Below are 18,525 nucleotides of genomic sequence, written 5' to 3'. Positions count from 1 at the left end.
AGTCTCTATTCATTTATTTCTACTCTAATATTCATTATTTTTTTTCTCTCTGTGAACTTTGGGCTTAATTTGTTTTTCTTTTTGTAGTTCCTTGACATGAAAGGTTAGGTTGTTTATTTGATATTTTTCTTGTTGTTGAGGTAGGTCTGTATCACTAAACTTCCCTCTCAGAATGGCTTTTGCTTTGTATTCAAAGATTTTGGAATGTTATGTTTCCATTTTCATTTTCCCTCTCAGAATGGCTTTTGCTTTGTATTCAAAGATTTTGGAATGTTATGTTTCTCAAGGTATTTTTTAATTTCTCTTTTGATTTCTTCTTTGGCCCATTGGGTATTCAGGAGTGTGTTGTTTAATCCCCCAAATTTGTGAATTTTCCAGTTTTCCTCCTGTTTTTGATTGCTAGCTTTATACCATTGTGGTTGGAAAAGATACTTGTTATGATTTCAGTCTTTTTAAATTTGTAAAGATTCCTTTTGTAGCCTAACATGTGGTCTACCCTGGGGAATATTCAGTGTACCCTGGAGAAGAATGTGTGTTCTGCTGTTCTTAGGTGGAGTGTTCTGTTTCAATTTGTTAAGTTTATTGGTCTCTTGGTCTATAGCTTTCTTCAAGTCTACTCTTTCCTGACTGATTTTCTGTTTGGAAGATCTATTGATTGTCGAAAGTAAGGTATTAAAATCTATTATTGTATTGCTTTTTCTCCCTTCATTTCTGTTGATATTGTTTATATATTTAGGTACCCTAATGTTTGGTGCAGAAATATATGTAATTGTTATATCTTCCTGATGAATTGACCCTTTTATTATTATATACTGTCTTTCTTTGTCCCTTGTAACAATTTTGACTTAAAGTCTCTTAGACTGTTATAAGTATAGGCACCTCTTGTCTCTTTTGATTTCATTTTGCATAGAATAACTTTTCTATCCCTTTTCAGCCTATGTCTGTCCTTAAGTCTAGAATGAGTCTTTTTTGTTTTATGAGTCTTTTGTAGACAACATATAGTTGGGTCCTGTTTTATTATCCTTTCAGCTACTCTATGTCTCTTGATTAGTGAGTTTAATCCATTTACCTCAATGTAAGTATTGATAGGAAAGGAGGACTTAAAATTGACATTTTGTTAATTGTTTTTTATCTGGTTTGTAGTTCTTTTGTTTCTCTTATGCTCTCTTGCTGTCTTCTTTTGTGTTTTGTTGATTTTTTGTAATGATGTTCTTTGATTCCTTTTTCTTTTGTCTATTTTCTGTATGTATACTTTTGTAGTTATCATGAGACATACATAAAATATTATAGTTATAACATATTTTAAGCTGATAGCAACTTAACTTCAATTATGTATAAAAACTTTACACTTTTATTTCCTCCTCTCATACTGTGTGTTGTTCATCATTTGTATCTTTTAATATCATGACACCATTAACAAATTAATGTGATTATATTTATTCATACTATTGTTTCTTTTAACTTTAATATTGAAATTAAAAGTGATTTTTACACCAGCATTACAGTATTCCAGTATTTTGTATTTGTTTATATTTTTAACTTTAACTGTGATAATTTCATATGATTGTGTGGCTATTTAGTGTCCTTTCCTTTTAACTTGAATAACTGTCTTCAGCATTTCGTGTAAGGCAGGTCTAATAGTAATGAACTCACTTACCTTTTCTTTGTCTGGAAAAGTCTTCATCTTTTCTTCATTTATGAAGGAGAGTTTTGCCAGATATAGTATTATTGGTTGGTAGGGTTTTTTCTTTCGGCATTTTGAATATATCATTCCACTTCACTTCCTTCTGCCCTGCAAAGTTTTTGCTGAGAAATTCACTTATAGTCTTATATGGGTTCCCTTGTACATGATAAATCATTTTTTCTCTTGATGCTTTCAAAAGTCTATATGACTTTTCACAATATAATGATGGTATGTCTCAGCGTACACGCTTTGGGTTCATCCTCATTAGAAGTTTTTCAATTTCACAAATCTGGATTCTACTTCCCTCCTAGTTTTGAGAATTTTTCACGAATTATTTCTTTAAATAAATTTTCTGCCCCTCTTTCTCTGTGTTCTCTTTTTGGGACTCCCATAATACATTAATTTGCTTGATGATCTCTCATAAATACCATAGGCTTTCTTCATTTCCTTTCTTTTCCTTCTTTGTTCCTCTGACAGAATAATTTCAAGTGACTTATCTTTGTGTTCACTGATATGATTCTGTGTTCTGCTTGATCACTCTTGTTGAAACTCTCTATTGAATTTTTCCATTCAGTTGCTATATTCTTCAGCTCCAGAATTTCTTCATTGTTTATGTTTGTTTGTTTGTTTTAATGATTTCTCTTTGTTGATATTAAAATTTTGCTCCTGTATCACTTTCCTTATTTCCTGTAGTTGTCTTTCTGTGTTCTCTTATAGTTCACTGAGTTTCTTTTAAGATTTTGAGTTGTCAGGCAGTTCATAGGTTTTTATTTATTTGGGGTCATTTGCTGGAGATTTATTTTGTTCCCTTGGTGATGTTCTATTTCTCTGACTTTTTTGTGTTTCTTGTAGCTTTGCATTGGTGTCTGTAAAATTTGAAGAAGCAGCTACCTCTTCTAGTCTTTATAGTCTGGTTTCAGTAAGGAAATACCTTCACCAGTGAGCCTGGGTAGAGATTCTAGGAGCTTCTCAAAGGTTCTCTGTGGATGTGCATGCTCTACTCTTCTTTTTCCCTCCTGATGAAGAGGTTTCAGGGTTGTGAACCTTCTCCCACTCTCACCAGGACATATTGGATGCCATAAGCCACCCTCCCCTTTTCTTTAAGGTACTTCACTGAAATGCTGGGAGACTGGGTGCAAGCTCCACTTCTCTTTCTACTTCCTGAAGGAAAAGTCTCAATATTGTACACTTTCTCTCAGTCCCACAGAACTGCTCAAGTTGCTGAGAGCCTCTTGCCCCTTTTCCCTCAGAAAGTACACTGGACTGCTGAGTAGCTAGTTGTAGCTCCATTTCTCTCCCTTCTTCCTGACGGGTATCAGGTTTGTGCACCTTCTGTCAGGCCCACACTTCCCAGAAGGCTGCTGAGAGTGCCTGTCCACTTTCTTTGTTTTTAGTTGCACTCTTATCATTCTGTTAGTTGTCTCAGCACTCTGATGAGATGAGACAAAAGTAGTCTCTAGTAGGTCTCAAAAGTAGGTTCTATTAAGACCAGGGATATTGAATGGACACTTCACTCACTCTTTTCACTGAAGGAGAAATCACAGGCTGAGTGAATCTCACTTGGTACTGAGTTGTGGTGTCCTGGGGAAAGGGCTAACACAGAGTAATTTTTACATGTTTTGAAGTATTTTTCTCGGTTTTGCACTCCTCTGAAGTGTTGTAAATTCTTAACTGAATTCTGGGGTTCTCATAAAAATATTTTGTCCAAGTATCATTATTTTATTGGTGTTTCTGAGTGGGAATATATCTTGGTAGTTTCTATTCTACCACCTTACTAATGTCCCTCCAAGATACAGTACTTCTGAACTTAATAGGTTGATAATTAATGATTACTGACCATCAAGAAGACATTTTGAATTTCTTGGTCCTTAATACCATCCAAACATTGAGGAGTGTGGAATCTGTTCTACATTTGAAGATTCTCCAACTTTCTTACATTTCTCCCAATATCAAAAATGTTTTGAGAGAAAATTCTAAATAGTTGACTCAATGATTTTAGTACTATAAGGAGCATATAGTATATATCCTTTTTTTCCTTAATGAGAGAACCACTTATTCAAAATATTGAGTCCCTTAAATGAGTATGATATTAATCATAAATTTAGATGAGAAAATTAAGGACTAATTTTGAGCCAAGGAATTCTGAGTGTTAACTGTGATACTTAGAAGAATAGAGATTTTAGCTCTTTTTGTTGCCACGATCAGTCTTCTCCAACAGTATGATCAGATATAAAGAAAGGAAATTGACTATGTATGATAGTATGTGACAAGACTTTCAAAATGGCACATACCAAGTTGTATATTAACAAGACCTGGGGTATGCAGATAAGTCAACAAGGTAGAAGAGACCAAGTGGTCTTAAGGATGGGTATTGAATTCTATAAAAGGTTAAAAAACATGAAAACACAAAGTAATGCAGTAAAAACAATGTGTCATTGGAGAGTGGTGAGTATGTGAGTCTGGCTGGATTACAGAGTTCTTTCACTAGAGTAGCAGGATGAAATTCTCTTTTGCAGTTGGTAAAATCTGATGGTCACATGAAAGAATATGAATACATTTTGTGAGTTGTACATTGATTGTTGCTCTAACAGACAGGAGATATTCTCACTGAAGTATTTCAAGAAGGCATATCTGGATGTGTAAGAAATGAGTTGAAGAAAAAATGGCAGAATGGGGGCTCAAAAGATTCAGTCCCTTCACTGAAGCAACAATTAAATTATAAAAAGTTGAGTATTAAAATTTTTGGAACTCTTAAATGTAATAAAAAGAACTTGCAGCTGCCAAGGGAATGTTTAATGAAGAAACAGGCTGCTAAGTTTTGCCAAGAAAGTGTTGCAGTGTTTTGCTTACCAGCCAACCATCTCCCATCCCCCTGGGTATTAGCAGGCCATAGAGATGGCAGCCCATGATCCTGGTGTGGCTTTCTGGTGCCAGAATAGACCTTGTTCTAAAAAAAAATTGTGGTTGTATGTTTTTTCTGTCTGGTGTTCTCTGAGAGACCAAGAAAGAGGCAGACCTTTGCTTTGCCCACCTTTAACTGGAATGGCTTTCTGGTTGGCAGCATCTGTTGAAATCATTTGAAGATTTACACTACCAGTATCAACCTAAAGCAAGGGATAAAGGACAAGAGACATCACGGACAGACCCAAAAGTCTGGGAAGGAGGAGTCAGAAGGAAGATATTTAGGGGAATAAGGGCTTTGTAGGGCTTTCAAATATACCAAGGAAGCTGGAATGTTTAGCTCATGCCCAGGACAGGACACATGCTTAGTAAAGACCTAAGAGGACCCCAGATTTTGTACCTCTGTCCAGTTTGTGGACTTTGTACAAGCAGGCTGAGACAGAGTTGTAGGTAGCCTGGCTTAATGTTGAAAGAGTATCTCAACTCAGAACCAATAGGAAAACACCAGGAGAGTATTTTTTTTTTTTTTAAATATCCGGGCACTTAAGGATTTCCCGTTAGATCACTGGCTGACCACTAGGATAATAGGACAGAGACTTCAGTTTACCTAACACATAACAGAGAAATCAATCTTTGTGTTGTTGTTTTTTTTTAAGATCTTATTTATTTATTTGACAGAGAGAGCACAACCAGGGGGAGTGGCAGGCAGAGGGAGAGGGAGAAGCAGGCTCCCCCTGCCAAGCAGGGAGCCCAACATGGGGCTCAATCCCAGGACCCTGGGATCAAGACCTGAGCCAAGGGCAGATGCTTAACCAACTGAGCCACCCAGGTACCCTGAGAATTAAATCTTTGAAAAAATCATTTGGAAAAATCACTAAACAAATGGTCAGTGCCAGCCACAGCAGTCAATAGCAGTAAACCCTGAAGAAGAAAGAGGATCTGATTTCCAGAACTATTACATCCAAATATTTGAAATACCATTTTCAAAAAAAAAATTACACAGTATACAAAGAAATGGGAAAGTATGGTATGTTCACAGGAAAAAAGAGATTGATAAAAACATCCCTGAGGAATGCCATATATGGACAAACTAGACAAAGACTTTGAATCAACTATCTGAACTATGCTCAAAGAGCTAAAGGAAACCATGGACAAGAGTTTAAAAATAAAGAGATATAAAGTATAAAGAGGAAACAAACAAATTCTGGAGCTGAAAATACAATCCCCAAGATGAAAAATTCATAGAGGATTTCAGTAGCAGATCTGAGGAAGTAGAAGAAAAAAATGAGCAAACTTGAAGAGAGGGCAATTGAAATTAACTAGTTTGAAGAACAGAAAAAAAAAAAAGAATTAAGAAAAATGAACAGAGCCTAAGGCACCTGTGGGATACCATCAAGGATAGCACAATACATTATGAGAGTCCATGAAGAAGAGAGAAGGAAAATGGCAGAAAGAACACTTGAATAAATAATAGCTGATAACTTCCCAAATTTGAAGAAAGCCATGACTCTACCCATCCAAGAACAACAAAAACCAGGTAGTCTAATCTCAAAAATATATACCCTCAGACACATTATTGAAGTCATCCATCAACAGGTGAGCACATAAATAGTGAAATGTATATTTATTTATTATATTATGTATATAATAAATGTATTTATTTCAGCCATGCCAAGACTGAAGTACTGATTACATAGATACATGAGTGAACCTCTGAAATGCTGTGCTAAGTTGAAGAAGCCAGAAAGAAAAGATCACATACTGTGAGATTCCATATACATGAAATATCCAGAATAGATAAAGTCATTAAAACAGACTGGTGGTGGTTGCCAGAATCTAGGGGGAAGGGAGAATGGAAAGAATTGTTTAATGGTTCTTTGTTTTCTTTTAGGGTGGTAAAAATGTTTTGGAACTAAGTAGAAGTGGTGGTTGCACAGCATTGTGAATGTACTAAATCATATTTAGTTTTTCACTTTAAAATGGTTAATTTTGTGTTATGTGAATTTCACATAAAAATGACTTGGAATTAGATTTTGAAGGCTAATAAGAAAAATTTCTGCATGAAATAATAAGAGTAAGGCTTGGATGTTTACATTTTCCATAGAAAGACAGTACCACTGTGAGAGATTGAAAAGAGAAAATCATTAGGATTTAAAGGACTTGTCTGGAGAGAAGAAACAGAATTTCAGACTATAGTGACTTAGTGATCTAAATAATCATAAAAGAAAAATGAAATTTCCAAAAAGAACTTGGTTGCTTTTATCTTATTATATAGGTATATAGGTATACAGGATAATTCTGGCAATGTCTGTAAGACAACGAAGTGTCAATTCCAGGAGCAGATTTTTTGTTGTTGTTGAAAATATCTTTAACATATAGAACATAAATACTTATTAATTCCTGGTGGTAAAAACACAGGTGTTCTATTTTTTCTTTATTTTCTGATTTTTAAAAAATTTTTCAAAATAAAGACAATAAATGAAGGCAAGGAGAGTAAATGAGTCTTTGAGATTAAAATGAGAACACAAGGAAGAATAGGTTAGCTGATTTCTAGTTGGGGGAAAGATGAGAATATACGCGTATAAAGGGAAACTGTTATTTAGTATGTTTTACTTCAGGCTGCATAACAAAATACCACAGACTGGGTGGTTTATACACAGAAATTTATTTTCCCAAATTTTGGAGGCTAGAAGTTCAAGATCATGGTACCATTATTATTGGGTTCTGGTAAGAACTCTCCTCCTAGTTTACAGAAGACTGCTTTATTGCTGTGTTCTTGATGTTGATTGGAGAGAGCTCTGGTTTCTCCTTTCCCTCTTACAAGAATACAAATCCCATTGGATTAGGGCCCTACCTTTATGGCCTCATTTAACTTTAATTACTTTTACAAAGTCCCTATCTCCAAATAGTAACATTGGAGGTTAGGCTTCAACATATAAATTTGGGGGAAGGGGACACAAAACCATTTAGTCCATAATAAGTATATGAAAATAAAAGAACAAAAAGAAGGTGGTGGACACAGAGGAAATCACTGATTGGACACTGTCACACAAGTGATTAGATGCTTTAGTTGATCTGACAGGAATGTGGGAATCCTCCTCTTATATAGAGAGGAAGAAGAACTAGAATTCACAGAGACATTTAGAGGCAATAAGAAGAGGAGGTAATTAGAGGATTTTTAAATTACATGGTCTCAGTCTTTCAACTAGTTTGTAAATGTATTCATTTATCAAGAGTAAGAGATGCTGTGATTAAATTATACCCTGAGGAGTGCATGAAGAGTTTGAAATGGTTTCCATGGTCATTATAACAGAAATTCAACAAGAAGTGTAAATTTTTTTATTGTCGAGGAGCAGTGAAGGAGCACTTGAGGTTAGAAAACATTAATTTGTAGTGGATTTTCAAAGTCAATGATCATAATTTTCTTCTGATCAACTCTTGACAGCAAAGCTTGGTAATTGGCATGACAGACCTGGTAGTTCAGAGCATGATAGTTGCCATGTGAAAAAGAAAATAAGAACCAATGAGAGATGACAGCTAGTAGTTGATGTAGTTGTTTCTAGCTAGACCATGATACTCCTCTGCTGAAGATAAAACCACAGAATATCATCATCAGATAAGGGTTCTCCATGACTGTGATTGAACAAGGCAAGAACAAAGACAAGAATTCTGGAATCATGCAACCACAAACTAATTTCTAGTTGGGGGAACATAAGTAATTATTTTTAGCTAACATAAGTAATTATTGCGTCCTGCCCAGTGATGACTTTAGTCTTACTCCTTTCCTCCTGCCACCTAGAAGATTGTAATGACCCAATCCTCAAGTTATTCTTGCTTTCTGAATGCACTCCAGAACAGACATTCACTTTTTGAGGGTCCCCCTAAATCAGCATAAATCCAAATCCTAGAAAAAATCCCCAAACTCCTTATCTCACTGTTCCTCCTGATTTAGTCTCCCATGTTGCAACAATAAACTTAACTTTGTTGACTATAGGTGTACTTGATTTTCCCTCTGTGGAGGATGTCAACATAGGGTGCAAAATTTGACTTTCATCATTAACACAGCTGCTTGTGGGGTCCAAGCCAGGAAGTCACTAGTGAAACCAAAAAGGATCTGATAGAATGATAGACATGAAAGCCAGAGAGATAGCACTTAAAATAATGACAGAGATCTGGTTTAATGTGTGAGAGACTGGACAGGGACCATGAGAGGACAGATTTCACACGGATGATGACATCTTGTACTAATACTTATTATTTACAGCTGTAAGCACAACATCTTACACTCAGTAGACTGTACTCTGATTAAAAACTAATTTGTGGGATGCCTGGGTGGCTCAGTCAAGCATCTGCCTTCAGCTCAGGTCATGATCCCAGGGTCCTGGGATGGAACCCTACTTTGAGCTCCCTGCTCATCAGGGAGTCTGCTTCTCCTCCCTCTGCCCCTCCCCTCTACTCATTCTCTCTCTCCCTCTCTCAAATAAATAAATAAATAAATAAATAAAATCTTAAAAAAACTAATTTGCATTTTGAAGATGGAGCTTAGAGCTGCTTCTCTTAATCTTTTATCTCAAGATAAGTAGACCTTTTTGCACATCAACTCTGCCTCACAAAGTATATCAGAAACACAAGGATCCTGTAATGTTCTCCTTCTCACTGACCTAATAGGGAAGAAAATAGGAAGAACCATTGCCAAAGAGAGAAACTTTGGGAAGCACTTTCTCTACTCTTTTGGCATGGCAAAGTCGCTCAAAATAAAATGGAATTTATTTGTTTTCTCATTCAAAGATCACCCTTCCCCACCAACTTGTCAGTGGAGAAAAATACCACTAAATATTCAACTTGGTGTGAACTTAGTGTGATCCAAAAATATTGAGGGGCATCATTTGGATATGCAGATAATGCAGATCATCAGATTTTGAATAAAATATTTAATCTTTCAGAGAGCCTTCCCTTCCCCTTGCTTCCCTCCATAGGGTAGTGCCAAGGTATAGGGAGAGAAGGGTTTTAACTATTTCCCTGATGTGACAAGGTCCTCAGATTTGATACCCTCTGTTCTTCTAGTCTCTGGAATAAGATTCCTTGTAAACATTGGGTGTGATTAACCCTGCTGACAGTCATGGTTGAAGTCTCTGATTGGTTCAGTTAGTTATCTTTTAATTTGGTCAGAACAATTGAACCTCAACTTGGTCTCCACTGGTGACAGGTTACTGATTGCAACTGATCCCCCATGGCATCTGCTGGCTTGACAGCTACAGTGAGCCCCTCTTATCAAGCCAGTCAGATCTCAGTCTGTGCCATATGGAAATTGGGGTTGGCTCAGCAAAGGAAAACTTAAGGGCTTCCCTCTGTCAGATCCCATTATAAGGCCAAGTTCCTAGAGTCCTGTTCAAGGTTGAAGGGAGAGGTAGCCCAAGATGTGACCTTTTCTTGACTCTCAATGGAGAGTGAAAGTATTAGCCCTCTTCTCAGCCTTTAATGTTATCCTTATTTACAAAAAGTTACCTCCTTTCAATATCCTGCAGTCACAAGTGGGGAAATTGGTGACTGCTTCCTTCTTTCCCTCTTTCTTTCCTTTTCCTCTTCCTTCCATCGTTTCCTAGCCAGAAAAAGGACATTATTTCCCTAAACTTCCCCTATTTTCCTTTTACCATTGAGAAATAAACTTGAAAGCCTGACATCATTCAAGGTGGGTTAAGGAATAACTATAAATTTGCTTCATATGGTTGGCGCTTCATAGTCTTAAGATTTGAAAAATACTTTCTAAACACACTACAAGACTCACAAGACTGCCATCTAGTGTCATAAGCCAATTAGAAAATTAATGAATATTACCTAGGTCTTCCATAACTAGTTGCAATCACCTCTCAGACAGATATGCATAGCAAAAATTAAATTAATCATGGTTTACAGTGGAAGCCATAAAGAGACTAACCTGTTAGTTCGGGGAGAACTGATTGATCAAGAAATTGTGATAATGGTGTCAATTGTGAAAGCAAAACAGCAACTAGAAGAGCACTGTGATTTCTGAAATTGTGTACCTTAACATGTTCTATTGAATCCGAGTGTTTGGGGTGGTGGTAAAGGTCCTCTGATTGTTTTCATTGGTAGTAGGACATTTGACTGTTAACTCTGAGAGAGACAGCACTATACAAAGGCTTTCCATCCCTAGAAACTTGATTTATCTTTTAGAGTCAAACAAACAGATGGTAATAATATATTTATATGTATATTTTTGGATTTATTAAAAATTTCTAGTCTATGGTCATTCATAATAAATAACTCTATTTTTCCAGTCAACAGTCAGATTCACTTGCCCTGTAATTCTCTCTTGCAACTATTATAGAACCATGAGGGAAATACCAGGTGTAAGATTTGAGCATTGCCCTAATCAGAAGAGAAAATTGAAAATTCTCATAAGCCTATTTAAAATGTTCTAGGGTCTTTAATAAAAATGCTAACGTAACACAAAGTATACTATTTAACATATTTACACACTAAATATCCCCTAATGTTGTACAAATGCTAGATCTTACCAGAAACTGTTTTATAGTCCATGTTATTAAAATCTCATTTTTCACACTTCATAAATTATTTCAGAGGCAGTTTTCACCAGCAAGTGGCTATAAAGTGCTGGTATTTTTTTTATCCTCTTTAAAACATTTCAAAATTTTACACAGTGGGAAATTGCTCCTCTGTTGGAAATCACATATAGTTGTGCTAAGCAAATGAATTTTAGTTGTCTTTCAAATCGAACATATTAATTTCTTCCAGTTTTACTGAGATATAATTAACAAATAAAAATTTATATATTTTTAAAAATTTTTATGTAAATACACAACTTGATGTTTTCATAGGCTTATATATTGTGAAATAATTGCCACAGTTAGGCTAATTAACATATCCATCACCTCACATAGTTATCATTTTCTTGTTTTGTTTTTGTGTGTGTGGTAAAAGAACACTAAAGATCTACCCAGTTAGTAAATTTCAAGTATATAATACAGTATTGTTAACTCTATTCACTTTGCTGTAAATTTAGATCTCTAAAACGTATTTATTTTGCATAACTGAAAATTTGTACCCCTTGACCATCACCTCCCCATTTTTCCTTCCCCCTAGTCCCTGGCAACCACCATTCTACTCTCTGTGAGTTTATTTCTTTCCACATATAAATGAGATTATGCAGTATTTGTCTTTTTGTATCTTGCATATTATGCTATTTTCACAAGTTGCAGGATTTCCTTCTTAATACACACAGAGGAATATTATATTTACCACATTTCTTTATCCATTCATCTGCCAATAGAAATTTAGGTTTCTTCCATATCTTGGCTATTGTGAATAGTGCTGCGATGAAAATGGGAGTGCAAACAACCTCTTTGAGATACTGATTTCATTTCTTTTGGATATATACCCAGAAGTGGCATTGCTGGTTCATAAGATGGTTCTATTTTTAATTTTTTGAGGAACTTTCATATACTGTACTCCGTATAATGGTTGTAACAATTTACATTCCCACAAATAGTGTACAAGAGTTCCCTTTGCTCCACATTCTGGCCAGCACTTGTTATTTTTTGTCTTTTTGCTAATAGCATTCTAGCAGGTGTTAGGTGATATCTCGTAGTTTTGATTTCCCTTTCTCTTTTCCTGATCATTAGTGAAATTGAGCACCTTTTCATATACCTATTGGTTATTTGTATGTTTCCTTTTGAGGAGTATTTATTCAGATCCTTTACCTGGTAATTTTTTAATCGGGTTATTTGCTTTTCTGCTATTGAGTTGTTTGAGTTACTTATATGTTTTGGATATTAACTGCTTATCTGGTATATGGTCTGCTAATATTCTCTCCCATTCTGTAGGTTACCTTTTCACTCTGTCATTTGTTTCCTTGGCTGTGCAGAAGCTTTTTAATCTGATATAATCCCGCTTGCTATTTTTTCTTGTGTTGCCTGTGCTTTCAATGTCATATCCAAATAATCATTGCCCAGAGCAATGTCAAGAAGCTTTTTCCTTATGTTTTCTTCTAGTAGTATTACAGTTTCAGGTCTTATATTTAAGTCTTTAATCCATTTTAAGTTGTGTTTTGTATATGGTGTGAATTAAGGGTTCAGTTTCATTCCTCTTTATGTGTATATCCACTTTTCCCAACACAATTTATTGAAGAGACTATCCTTTCCTTATTTTCTGTTCATGGCACCCTTGTTGTATAGTAATTGACTATAGATGCATAGATTTATTTCTGGGCCCTATTCTGTCCAGTGATCTATGTGTCTATCTTTAGGCTAGTACCATATAGCTTTATAATGTATTTCAAAATCAGTAAGTGTGATGCCTCCATCTTTATTCTTCTTGTTCAAGATTCTTTTGGCTTTTTGGGCCTTTTGTAATTCCCTGTGAATTTTAGTATTGTTTTTTCTATTCCTGTTAAGAATGCCATTGGGATTTGGATAGAAATTGCGTTGATTTAAATTTGTAGATCACTTTTGGTAGTATGGATATTTTAATAATATTAATTCTTCTAATCCATGAACATGAGATGTCTTTCCATTTATCTGTGACTTTAATTTTATTTATGATGTTAACTAAAGCAAATTAAATTCCATACTGTAGGATGTCAGCCTGATTTAAAACTTGTAGTTTAATGGTTAAAAATAAGTATTGTTTTAAATAACACATTAAATTAGGTTAACAAATAGGTTAATCACCTTGTATCAATTGAATGATCAAGTTACATTCATTTGGAGATGACTTATTTATACATGCAAACCATAGAGTATTATTGCTTTAGCAAATGTATTTCATTTCATTTAGCTTACATACACATGTACATAGACCACAAAATATTTACTGTATCTGTCTTAAAAATGCTGCAAGTATTACCACTTCCATAATTCTCCTTACTTCTCTAACTATAGAAATATTTGGGGTCTGGCCTTTACAATGGCAAGTTTATATTATAGAACGTTTTCAAGGTTTCAGATTTCAAACAGCAGACAATACTATTCCAGGCAGTAATTCCTCGGAATCATGGTCATAAAGGGGCAGTAATTATAAAAGTCAGTGCATTGACTCTCTAATCATCTCACATGCCTACAGTGACACTCAAATTTTTTGATCCTTGGAACCATGCCATGAATAAATTGGTCTTTTAATCAGAACCTACTCAACCAGACAGATTGACAGTTGAATTGAATTTGAAATCAACTTAGTTCTGTCAGCATAACAGTGCACATCTTCAGTGAGTCTTCTTGCCTTTGTGTATCAGTCAAGGGTGGGACTGCAGGACTAAAAACAATGGAATCATGACTGTCTTCTAGATACCTGAATCGATTTCAGAAACCAACAAATCCAAAGAAACCTTTAGCCCTACCAAATCCCTACCATCAACAACTTAGAGTAAAATATCTTATTAATCTGGACATAACCCGTTGTCTCCTGAAGTACAGAAACAGGACAAACTCCAGCAATGTTGTCTTAGAATAAAACACAATGGCAATAGATGTGGAGTTGCAGGTCAATATGTTGTATGCTGTGGTGATGTAGTCATGAAGGACACAGACTCTGAAGAAGGCATCCCACTGCATGTCGGAAGCCTAGCAAGGGAAAGGTAGATATCCTAAACTGGACTAATAAGTCTTAATATCACAGAGATAAGATGAGTGTATGGTTTTAAAATACATCTGAAAATTCTTTGACACTGCTCAACAAGAGGTGAAGTCTAATTTCCCACCTCACTCCCTTTTGAATATAGAAGGGCCTTAGTTAACAACATCTAATAAACAGAATGTACCTGGAGTGATGTACAACTTTTGAGGCTAGATTAGAAAAGGTTGTACAACTTCCCACTGGCTTTCTTAGGATGCTTGCCTTTTGGAACAAAGCTGCTACAGTATATGGAAACCTAATCCACATAGAGAGACCATGTGTAGGTTTTTCTGTTGTTTGCCCCTGCTGATCCCAATTAACAACCAGTATCAACCACCAGACATGTAAGGAAGGCTTTGAGATGGTTCCAGCTTCAGCCATCATTCAGGTGCTACATCATGAGAGATTCCAAGTGAATCTCTGCCAAGCTGAGCTCAAGTCAACCCCTAGAACTGTAATGGAATAATAATAAAAAACTATTACTCTGTTTACCACCACTAACTACAGATCACATTGTTAATGAGGAAGAGAGAATTGAAAGAATGGGATGTATAAAGGGGTAGTAGCTTTTAGAGATGACTTGTGAGACATTCCTGCTGAAGCTAGCATGTTCCCCTGTTATCCAAGGATTAAGGCCAATTTCAGGTCTCCATCCCATCAGAGACAATGAGATGTAATTCATGTAAAAGAATGTGAGATTGAGAATAATGGACATCTGTTTTGTGTATTGCTTCCATAATATGGAGGAAAATGATTCATTGAAATTTAAGAAATGGAGAGTTAAAGAGTAAGAATTATTCCATTCATGAGAGTGTAACTTCACCATTTATCATTAATATTCTAAGCACCTGACAGGTATAGTCTTCCAGTAGGTAGGGTATATCCATATATAATACTATTGTAGGACTAACCACTTAGTCACATTTTGTATATTAATCTGTATGCTTATACTCCATGTTGTTCTAAAAAAGGATTTGAGGAAACTAAAAAGAATATGTAAGATCAGAAAATAAATGAGTTTAGGAAAAATTGTGCCAAGGGAAAACAAAATTTAAGGTAAGGACAAAGGATGCCCAGGAATGGCTAGAATGTACTCAGTTATGACTTAACATGTGTGGGCCACAAATTTCTAATGTTCTAGATACAGTATTAAGTTTAGACAATTATATAATTCAAAAGGCTTACCAAAGCCAATCAAATAATTGCTCAAGAGCGCATCCTCCTTGAACTACAAAAATGTGACATTTTTTCTTGAGGGGATTGTCAAAAAGTAAGACATGCACTATAATGAACGTCTTTTGATTTACTATGTTAACAAAGTCCAGAGTATATATTTCATTTTGTTTTCTGTCTTTCTTTTGTTTTTCTTTCTTTTGGCTTAAATTATGTGATACCTTTTTATTTAAGAAAATAGGAAATCATAAATTAAAAGGTAATCATTTTCATCTTGCCACCAGTATTACCACTTGATTTGAAATATTCCTTTTATCAAACAAGAAATTCTGTACAAATTATTTACTTTTATTGAAATAATGTCTAAAACTCTTCCAAATTTGGTGAAAACTATAAATGCATAGATTCAAGAAACTCAAAATCCAAGTAAAAGAGACATAAAGAATACTATACAAACATACATCATAATCAAATTGCTCAATACCAGTGATAAAGAGAAAATCTTAAAAGCAGCCAGAGAAAAAAAAGACATGTTATATAAAGAGTAATAAGTGTATGGATGACAGCAAATATCATGTTGGAAGCCATACAAGTGAGAAGACAGCACTGAGAAAGAAAAACTGTAAACCTGAAATTCTATTACCAGAAGAAATACCTTTCAAAAGTGAAGGCAAAATAAAGACTTCTTTCAGGTGTACAAAAGCTGAAATACTTAATCACCAGTGGATCTGTACCACAATAAATACATGTGCAATGTTATACCTTTATATGGCTGTGTCTGTCAGACTTTTGGAATGTTGATTGAAATACAGATGGACTTGGAGATGTTGAATTAGGATTCATCAACATAAAGATGAGTGTTGTCATAGTTGACAAGGAGATTGTGTAAAGTAAGAAAGGAGGTACAGAGCCAGAAGATGAGAAATGACAGTTAAATTTGATGAGTGCCTAATGTACCAGACACCATACAAGGTATTTAATATATCTCATTTTCCCCTTGCATTAGGCCTAAAAGGTAGATTTAATTATCCCTGTTTTATAGATGAGAAAACTGAAACTCTTGAGGGTTTGTAAGTAAATTTCCTAGGAACATGTTGCTTAAAAATGTCAGGAGCAAGACTGGAATCCAAAATACACATCTCCAACATTAACTATCATATGAATATCTATACCATGCTGCTTAAATATCACTTTACCTGGAAAAAAAATAGTTGGCTCTTCCCTCCAGCCACCTGTCCACCTATAATAGGTTAAGTCCTGCACTGGCATAATCCTGTGCATTTATTTCCTTTGTAGCTCTTTTTACAGCTGTAATTGGAAAATAATTGATACAATTATTTGCCACCTCTGCTAGATATTAAGTTCCGTGGTCCATTGAATGAAGGTATCTTTTTCATAGTATCTGATGCAGTGCTTCCCAAATAGTGGTTGCCCAATACATCATGCTTGAATGAATGCTCCATTTCTACTGTTGCAAACAGGCTAAAAGAAAAAACTGTTGTGCTGGGACTGAGAAGAGGTTATTGGATTTACCAACTAGTAATCCTCCAAAGTTACATGATTTAGCATGAACTGCCCTTCTCATTGCAAAGCAGCTATCTAGAAGAATGACTGTAGTTAATAGTCTGTAGTAGCCCTGTCCAATAGAAACATAATATGAGCCTCATATGTAGTTTAAAACTTTCTAGTAGTCCATTAAAAAAGGGGAAAAAAAACAGGTGAAATTAATTTTAATAATACAATTTATTTAACCCAGTATATCTAAAATATTAACATTTCAACAATTAATCATTTTAGAATTATTTATGAGATTTTTACACTCTTCTATTTCCATACTAAGTCTTTAAAAGTTACTGTGCAGTTTATACATACAGCAGATCTCAATTTAAATTAGCCATCATTTAAGCGCACAATACCCACATGTCAGTGGCCACATTTTAGGACAGTGCAGGTCTATACTTTCTTTGGTTGGAATGGGAAAATAGAAGGCATGGACAAATGAACACATGTTCCAGTGACATAGAATTGTAGATGAATTATCCTTTAAGATTAATATTTCAAAACTTCTTACCAAAGGAAAAGAAATGAGGTATGGAAAGGAACATTTGTAGTAATAATAATCAAACAAAAACAATCACTGAGGGTTAGTAGGTTTTTTTTTAATTGAAGTTTAATTTACATATAACATTAGTTTTGGGTATCCAATGTAATGATTCAATATTTATTGTGAAATGATCACCATAATAAGTCTAGTTAACATCCATCACCATGCATAGTTACAATTTTTTTTCTTTTCTTCTTTTTCTTTATTATTATTATGTTATGTTAATCACCATACATTACATCATTAGTTTTTGATGTAGTGTTCCATGATTCATTGTTTGCGTATAACACCCAGTGCTCCATGCAGAATGTGCCCTCTTTAATACTCATCACCAGGCTAACCCATCCCCTCACCCCCCTCCCCTCTAGAACCCTCAGTTTTTCAGAGTCCATCGTCTCTCATGGTTCATCTCCCCCTCCGATTTCACCCCCCTTCATTCTTCCCCTCCTGCTATCTTCTTCATTTTTTTTTTTTAACATATAATGTATTATTTGTTTCAGAGGTACAGGTCTGTGATTCAACAGTCTTACACAATTCACAGTGTTCACCATAGCACATACCCTCCCCAATGTCTGTCACCCAGCCACCCCATCCCTCCCACCCCCCACCACTCCAGCAACCCTCAGTTTGTTTCCTGAGATTAAGAATTCCTCATATCAGTGAGGTCATATGATATATGTCTTTCTCTGATTGACTTATTTCGCTCAGCGTAATACCCTCCAGTTCCATCCATGTCGTTGCAAATGGCAAGATTTCATTCCTTTTGATGGCTGCATAATATTCCATTGTATATATACACCACATCTTCTTCATCCATTCATCTGTCAATGGACATCTTGGCTCTTTCCACAGTTTGGCTATTGTGGACATTGCTGCTATAAACTTCGGGGTGCACGTACCCCTTCGGATCCCTACATTTGTATCTTTGGGGTAAATACCCAGTAGTGCAATTGCTGGGTCGTATGGTAGCTCTATTTTCAACTTTTTGAGGAACCTCCATACTGTTTTCCAGAGT

This window comes from Zalophus californianus, chromosome X (assembly GCF_009762305.2).
Source record: "Zalophus californianus isolate mZalCal1 chromosome X, mZalCal1.pri.v2, whole genome shotgun sequence".
In the NCBI taxonomy this organism is placed as follows: domain Eukaryota; kingdom Metazoa; phylum Chordata; class Mammalia; order Carnivora; family Otariidae; genus Zalophus; species Zalophus californianus.
Note: the sequence above shows the minus strand (reverse complement) of the source record.